General features: G+C 37.4%; 1 long non-coding RNA gene across 3 annotated transcripts in view; it reads right to left on the minus strand.

The window, feature by feature from the left end:
- LOC144199439 (uncharacterized) overlaps positions 1-8,925 on the minus strand; it is a 51,286-nt gene extending 42,361 nt beyond the window's left edge. For 2 of the 3 annotated variants that reach the window (XR_013326913.1, XR_013326911.1), the window contains exons 1-3: positions 8,618-8,925; positions 8,438-8,524; positions 3,720-3,888 (exon numbers count right to left, since the gene is read on the minus strand). This is a non-coding gene — a long non-coding RNA (uncharacterized LOC144199439). Of the gene's footprint in view, positions 1-3,719; positions 3,889-5,688; positions 5,742-8,437; positions 8,525-8,617 lie in introns of all 3 variants that reach the window. The other variant, XR_013326912.1, reaches the window with a different exon arrangement.
- Positions 8,926-9,121: the final 196 nt, after the last annotated feature.

The following is a 9,121-nucleotide window of genomic DNA, read 5'->3' on the forward strand; positions in this document are numbered from 1 at the left end:
AAACTCAAGACATTTGCTCACAAAACCTACACTTTGGTATATACCTTGCTTTGCGCGGCAGCAACATTAGGACTGCAACTCCCGCCCTATTTGTAGTCAATGTCTACTTCCATCATTTTGCATTCCCGCTGTGGCTTCTTGGATTTCTGTTGAGGCTATTTGCATTTCTGCTTTGTAACTGTTTTGTGGGCAATTGAGATTTGTGTTGTGGTATTAGGGGTTTGTGTTGTGTTGACTATTTGCAGTCATTTTTAGCCAATTGGCATTCATGCTTTTTTTACGTTTAGAAAGAATGATCGGATAATCTTTAAAAAAAAAAAAAAAAGTAAATAGAAAGTGTGTTTGGGCATCCGGATTAGCATTAGGAAGATTGATACCATAATAAGAGCACTTTAGCGGGCTTACAATGGATGAGAAATTAGTTGAATTGTCTTTAGTGTGCTTCTCTAACTGTAATTCCTCACACGTCCTCTTTCTTTAAACCAGGGCACTTTCTTATCACGCTTATTCAGCTGTTGGCCACACAGACGGTTGGTGCCATGGCGAGTTGGCATCGCTCGATTCTTCTAATTTTTGTGATTTACAATTTTGTTTATTTTGTGAAACTTCTTGAAAAAAGTCCACATTTCTTCATTAGGTGTAAATGGCGGAAGTTTCGATGGATTTAGCAGATAATGATGTTTGGGTGGTGGAAAGCAACATATACTATAGTGAATAGACCATGTTGAATACAGTGTTGATAAGCAGACTCATGTAAAGTTAATTTTCCATTTTGGAACGTCAACTAAGATTAGATGTAATGTATGTTTGATTAGCAAATGACTTCCATCTACTTATACGAAAATGCTCATTAGCTAACAGAAGAAAATCCAGTGAATATTTTTTACAGGTTAACAACTGACGTTTGGATGCACTCTCTTATCTCATTAATTTTTGTTTAATTAAAGCATGTTGTTTTTCTCTATTCCACCCAGAAGATTTTGTAGCTCTGCGGTATAATTACTTTTCTCTCCAAAATATTGTTTCTCCCATTATTCCTTTGCTTTCCTGTCAACATTTTCTCGCAAAATCTACCACCACAACAGCGCTTCATTTTTTAAAACCATTTAATACAGTTATATCAAAGCATATCGTGTGCTTCAGCCTGTGAGTAATTGGTATGTCTTTATAATTAGATGATACAAATCCTAAACCAAATCCTGAAGGTAATGTTTCATATCAGACTTTAAGTCTTTAGGGTGTAGTCTGCCTTTCGCCTGAAATCAGATGGGATTGCCTTTGAATACACTGTGTATATATAGTGGATATTATTAATGCAAATCCCTATGTCCATGGTAACTGTAGGGACACCGTTGCCATTGTGTCTTGTCTTTTTTGCCAAAAATTAGTCCAAAGTTGGGTCAGAAAAGTCGCAGAATTTTGGGAATGACACACATCAACATGCAACTCTTTCTTGGGAGAGCACATTAAAAATAAAAGAAAATACAGCTATGTAATCTTATACATTTTATTTCAACCTCAAACTTTGTGAAGAGGGACAAAGAGAGCCTCTGGACTGACCAGATGTGGCCCGCCGGCCTTACTTTACCGCTCTACAGGATACTCCTATAGTCTTATTTTCACTTGCGTCATCATGATGTATTACTACCATGTCATTTTTATGAATTGTATAGCGATAATCACAATGTTTGTCCTTGGGAATAAATAAGTACCTTGGAAAGAGGGAGGGTGCCTTAGGCCACTTTTGTTATCAATGAAAATAATGAAACCAAGAAAACTTGTAAACAGAGTCAGCTAGTGTACAGTTAAAGCTAATCATAACCTTTCTTGCACTGACAACCCTGCGTGTCTGCAGCATTTACAGGGGATTAGTGGGCGGTGGGAAAAACAGAAAATATGTCAAACCGCAATCATTAAATGATGGTTCCTCTTGGTTACGTCTGTCGGAATTACATGATGCATTTGTATGCAAATGAAAGTGATTTCCGAGTATTATTTTCATCCCATAGTCCAATGGTTACATTTCGATATCATGGTCCAAAAATTTACAGCATTAATATTGCTGTAAAAATTTGATAATCCGCAAGAAGTTCTGTGAACTATGCATATATATATATATAAATGGTGCTTTTAAAAGCTACCCAAGACAGTTTCACGCTTAAAATGTCTCGTAGTCTACCGAGTCGAATCAGGTTTTCACCATTAATGTTAATGAGAGATTAAAGTTTTATGACTAATGTTTTTGGAGTAGTATAAACTTACAGTCTAGCAAACTAAGACTAAATATTGGATTAGAGCCTTTTAAAAAAACTAAAAACTCTAAAGATTGTTGCTGCTTTGTCAAGGAAACTAGATGAGCAGTTTTTTTATGTGTATGTGTAAGGAAGGAATGTAGTGTGCATCAATATTTTGTTCATGATTGCTGTATCACATTTAGCTCATATTACATAGTAATATCCTTCAATTAGCTGTCCCTTTTAAATGATGTGATAGAAGGCCAATTGTTTTCTGATTTGTTGCTTTAAAGAGCCCCAGCACTGAACCGCATAGTCAATCCTGGTAGCATACAATAAACAACTGTTTTATTTCAGACAAGGAGACAACTGCTTAGTTGCTCTAAGAGAAAACCTCCGTAAGGTTTAATGCCAGCCGTTAATGAGATGACTCCCCAATCAATACTTATCGACTGGGGTTCTCCATTATTGGCTTGTAAGACATTAAACTTGTACCATTATCTTTTAATCATATTGCAGAAGAGATGTCTTAATGTAGCTCTCTAACTCATGGTATAATTCTACGCAATTATAATATATTTTATTATAATACAATAGTACTCAGTAGATTCTCTGTAATTTGTCATCACTTAAGGGTTGCCCAGCGGCTGAGTGGTTAGCGTGTCAACCTCACGGTGGGAGACCTGGGTTCAAATCCAGGTCGGTCCACCTGTGCAGACTTTGCATGTTCTCCCTGGGCCTGCGTGGGTTTTCTCTGGGTACTCCCATATTCTAAAGACATGCCTGCTAGACTGATTAGACACTCTAAATTGCTCCTAGGTATGAGTGTGTGTATGAATTGTTGTTTGTCTCCTTGTGTCCTGTCCCTGCCTCTGGCCCGGAGTCAGCTGGGATAGGCTCCAGCACCCCTTGTGACCCTAGTGAGGTTGAAGTGGTTCAGAAATTAACATGATATGTTATGACTTGGGTGTTTTGGCTTTTGCTGTGGCGAGTAAAAAAGTTGATGGAATAAACAATGATGTGGCATTTCACTTTTCAACAGTGAAGCAAGAAAAATGTTGGTATGTTATTAGCAGAGAATGTTTCTCTGTAAGGTCACCAGAGCTCATGATAAAGAGTATTGTACTATATGAGGCTCTATGTGGGCGTTTTGGAGAGAAAATGGAGAATGGCATGACACCTTTGACTTGCCTGCAAGATATTTCACCCTAATTTAAAATTTCAATAGATTCACCTGTGGACAAGAATATTTCTTGGTCATAACAAACTATCTGAATATGCGTGTTCAGAACATTGAGCAAAAATAAACCAAAATACTGCAAATACGATTCCAAATTTGAAAGATTTGGTCGAGGCAAATACAAGCCTCCAGCACCCCCTGTGACCCTTATCTGCATGAAGTGATACGATAGGCTACCACGCATACTTTTTTTTAATTAAATGAGTAGTTTTTGTTCAAAAAAAATACATAACTTTATCCCCTACCTGCTTTTAAGTTGTTTTCCTTCTTCCTTGTGATTCACTGCATAGACAAACTTGCAGATTTGGTGAAGACTAAGAAGCTGAATTCCCTCTTTAGGAACTCCTGGGCTGCAAAGTCAGGTGTCAGCGGGAAAGGCCGGTCTTTGGTGTTTTCTTCAACACTTGACAACAGCTGTGAACAGTTGAAATGGAAGGATGAGGCATCAGGTAGGAAAAAAAAACTTTGAATACAAAACAGTGGAAATGAAATGCAAAAAGCTTTGAATTGAATTGAATGCTTTTATTGGCATTATACAAGAATAATGAGATTTAAAGCTTTCACCACGTAGTGCACAAATAATAACAACAAACAGGGCATCCAATATTATCTTCCTTAGAATATAGAGATTTTGAATATAAAGATTAATAACACCAGTAACAAAATTATACTTGCTTAAATATTTAACATTTGTTGATTTTACAAAAATCAAAAACCTTTGGCGGCCATGTTCGTAATTAAGAGAAAAATCGAAAAATAATGATCATAACCCATCTACCCAAGGTTCTCCAAATAATCTCTTAAATTTACAATAAAAATGAATATTTTTTTAGCCTTAGTTCTGAAAGGAAAAAGAAATCCAATGTGATTGAAAGAAAAAAAGAAAGCTGAACTTTTTGAAGAGGCACTTGGTGCCTGATTTGATATGTATCAAAGCATCTAAGGTTAGCTGGGCTTGAAAGGGATTCTGATTCTATCTTTATTTCCTTCTGACTGACTCTAAATTGCCCCTAGGTATGAATGTAAGCCATTGGACACTAGACTTCAGCCTGTTATTGTGCTTTGGTACACAGTCTTTTGGAAGGTTGTGGTGGAAAATCAAATTTTAGTTCGACCACGAATAAGAGCAAAGTAGAAATTTTAATTTTGCAATTAACTAATCAAATTAATTAGCCCTCAAATATAAAACGAAAAGTAGGGCTCCAAAGATCAATGCGTATCCATATCTTAAGAATATAACAAAAAAAGGCATTCTGATCATTATAACGTACCAAAAATGTTAATTCTGCATCTAATTCATATCAGGCCCAAGACAATAAAATCCAGCTATAAATATGAACGCATAAATATGGCTAGAATATGCGTACCCAATCTGATCTGTCCACGAAGAAATAACAATTTTAGTGAGAGTCATCTCAAAGAACAAAGTAAGCGAGAACTGGAGACCTCCCGCTGAGCTGTCTAAATAGAGAGATCCAGAAAGGGTCAGAATTCCTCTGCGTCTGGTATATTAACGCCGACTGCCGATAGTAGAATAAGGCACAAGTGCGTGAGGCATTGAAATAAGAAAGCGAGAAACATAATGTTAGTTGAGTCTTCACTCCAGAGTCCAAAGCTTTCTTCCATTGAAAAAGATCAACAGAATAGACCCAGTGTAGCAACAGAGGAGGTGTGACAGCAGGGGGAGGAGAGCATACTGATTTGACTCCTGATGTGTGCTCCTTCAGCACTACAGGTGGTTACTTTGTATGAAAACACTTATGTGGATTTCGGTAACCCTGCCTTGGCCGCCTGCCCATCACTTAGAGGTGTCGCCGAAAGTATCCCCAAACTAGAATTCGCATTGGAACTTTTAACAAAATAAAAACAGTCATTGAGCTGTGAATTTGTGTTAGGTTTGATCAATTATGCAATTTAGTCAATTGTTTGTTTCTTTGTCATGCAATTTTAATGTCTATGGTTGAAAAGAAATAATGGGTACCTAACTCTACATTTTATCATCTCGTCATAGTCATATTAACTAATGCGACCAATTTATTTGATTTAAAGCCAGCCAAGGGAAATGTCGGTAAAACTGTAAATGCTAAAATAATCATGACCAATTCACTTACTGTGAAATCGGGAGTTTAGTTAAATGGTAGTATAAAATGCAGTGAAGTACACATAAGAGACAATGACACATTCTAATGTACAAATGCCAATTGGCCAATTTACCTCGCTTATGGCTTATCAGATAGTGAGTGCATGCTTCAAATCTCTGTGTGGTCCTGAAAAATAGTTTTATGTAAATTAGAAAGCCTAAAAGAGAAATACAAGTTTTCACTGAGTGGTATGCAGTAAAAAGACAAATTGCTATATTTTATGCTATCATTTAAGAGGGTGGAATGTTTTACCAACAACATTTGATGGAACAGCAGAACACATGGTCTATTGCCAAGCATAATGCTCAATTGGCTTCTACAAGCCATTAGAGAACACTACAAAGACAGGCCCTGATTTTATCGCCGACATATATGAGATATTTCCATGTTAGATTTCCTTCCCTTTGGGCTGCGAGTATCCAGACTTAGCACTCTATTTTCGGGAACAGGTCAATAACAATGAGTGTACTGTATGCTCATGCCAAAATAATGGCAACCAGTTTGGGGGCCTCATTTGCACACAGCTGTTTCGGTCTGCGATGATAGATCAGCTCCAAACAAGAGCAAATTTCACTTTGCAATAAAATCGAACATACAGACATAATGGATAATAGCTCCTATAACTCGCCTTTACACGCTTGATGCATCTCAAACTCCCCTGCGTCTGTCTCTCCATCGAATGCGCAAGTGCAATTTGCTTTGAATTTAATGATTAAAATTGATGAAGTTTGAATCTTCCGCTGGAGCGGAGAGACTGAACTTATCAAAAGAGTTGAAAAGCACTTTTTGTTCTATGGTAAGCATCGTCGTAACTCTACAGTAACATTACATCAACCTTATCGTTTCTGATTCTTGTACACAAATGCTATAATGTTTTTTAGCAGTGACTTGACCAGGGGTGGGCAAACTTTTCGGCCCCGGAGGCCATATTGACTTTAAAAATTTGACAGATGGGCAGCACAAGATACGATACATATAAAAAAGTGCATCCGTTAACAGTACATATGAAACATAAACAGAAAAAAGGAAGAAAGTATTTACATACTCATCAGTTATCATTAAAGTAAAAAATATAAAGTAAAAAGTAAAGTAAAGAGGAATGTATTAAGAAATATTAAGATATAATTTAAAAAAAGATAGAGGGGCTGTAAAACACGAAAAACAGATCAGAGTTGACAAAGCTACTGCCACTTGCTTCTGCGTGACGGTGCCATCTTGGAGAAAATTAATAAATAAACAAACATTATTTGGACAACGTCGGCGGGCCAGATTAAAAAACCTAACGGGCCGTACTTTGCCCATGTCTGGACTAGACAGACTAAGAAGCAAACATTAATGTGATTTTGCGGTTATGACCATTTGGAAGACCCCAATTTTCAACCATCCTAACGGGCCCAAATTTAAGTCCCAAAGCGTAACGATTTTTTTAATTTTGTAATCTATCCCAGGGACCAACATTTAATTTCCATGTCCCAACGCACCCATCCTTTTTCTACGTCTCAATGCAGCCTGTCCTGAAGGAATCATATATTTCTGAGCCATTAGTTGGGTAAAATACTACCAGAATAAATAAATTATATTTCTGATGAAAGCATTAAGAATAACTTTTGAAGGGCAAAATCCACCACCCTAATTTTCAACAGCCCCACTGTACCCAAATCTATTCTATGTCCGAACACACCCAACTTTTTCCGAGTCCTGAAGGAATCAACTATTTCTGGGTCATTAGTTTAGTAAAATACTCAGAGAATAAAGGAAGTGCATATGTCTGGCGACACCATGAAGAATAGCTTCAGAAGGGGACAATTTAAAGAGGACAATTTGTCCATTTTTTTCTACAAATCATTTGCCCACGCACAAAGTGTTGAGACACAAACAAGTGAATCATCCATCTTTTCATTACTGCAAATGTGTGAACTGATGCGTCGATAATAAAAAGATAAAAGAAAAACCATAGCTCCATGCATCATTATTGCATTATACTATTAAAATTATATTATTAGACTATAGCATCCTTTATAAACCCCTATGTGTTTCCTATTAAAATTGTATTCCGTACTGTATTATTGTTATTGTCAAAATAATAATGGGAGTCTCATTCATTTAAAAAATGATGCGAGTGGTTAGCGTGTCTGGAGTTCAAGTCCAGGTTAGTCCACCGGTGTGGAGTTTGCATGTTCTCCCCGGGCCTGCGTGGATTTCCTCCAGGTACTGTGTTTTCCTGTCTATTTCTTCCCACATTCCAAAAACATGCATGGTAAGCTGATTGGACACTCAATATTTCCCCTAGGTATGTGTGTGAGCATGAATGGTTGCCCGTCTCCTTGAACCCTGTGATTGGCTGGCCATTTGGTATAGGCTCCAGCACCCCCACCCCCCACCCCCCCCCCCCCCACGACCCTAATGAGAAAATGAGGTGGTACATAACCTGGAAAAAGACCTACTATGATACATAAGCCATATAGCCACTAGTCAAATGAGTAGTATAGTGCCATAAGCAACAAATGGTTAGATTTAAATGTTGAACATTCTGGCTAAATATCTGAAACTTTTCCAACAAAGTAAAACAGAATAAGAAAATTGCGTGTTTGAATTTACATAAATCTAAATCCAGTAGTTCCTCCTGTTGATGGCTTTCTGCCTTTCATTTGACAACAAATAGAATAATCAAACAACCACCATTAGAGAGGAAGGTATTTGACTAAATTGACATGCCACTGGCAATTTGATGAAAATACATTTCTTTCGTTTGCTTCTGTTTGCTGGACTTTGAAATAGATCACAGAGTTGGATGTCACTCCGACAACAAACCATAGACGTACGTTATGTTGATCTTCTTTCATTCAATGTTGGAAATTTCTGCTGTTTTGATGTAGTATTTGATGATCCAGCCTTGGAAAAGAGTCCCCCTAGAAAAAGAAATGAAAAATTTACAATGGCCCTTCTTACATTTTGTGAAATGGAAATTAAATAACATGCTAATGGATATTCCTATTTCATACTTGGGTTGTCACTCCAAAGTCACTCCAAATATGCCATGTAAATGACACATTGCAGACATAGTCCATAATGTTTTCTGTGGAAAGAAATCACAAGTAAAATAATAATGACACAGTTGTTCATATAAAATGTATTTGATTGTTGTGTGCTTTTCTTCCATTTCCTTTTTCTGTTAAGGCTCAATTAAGGCTCTCGTCCATTTCATTATAACAGAAAAACAACAATAATTCAATACATTCTAGAGATAATATAATATTGCATGAGTTCCATTTAAGCCATCCACTGAACTAGAATTGTTTGAACTGGTTGACACTCAGGGCTGTGTCGGCCGTATGGGGTGCTGGAGCCCAACAGACTCCAGGCCAGAGGCGGGAACACCCTGAATCGGTGGTCAGCCGATCACAGGGCACAACAAGACAGAAAACCAAAGAGTAGGGTTACTCCCCCTAACCCCTACCCACTCCTACTCTACTTCCCTCTTTACCTCCCATTCCATTCTCCTACCC

The sequence above is a fragment of the Stigmatopora nigra genome, chromosome 7 (genome assembly GCF_051989575.1).
Source record: "Stigmatopora nigra isolate UIUO_SnigA chromosome 7, RoL_Snig_1.1, whole genome shotgun sequence".
NCBI lineage: Eukaryota > Metazoa > Chordata > Actinopteri > Syngnathiformes > Syngnathidae > Stigmatopora > Stigmatopora nigra.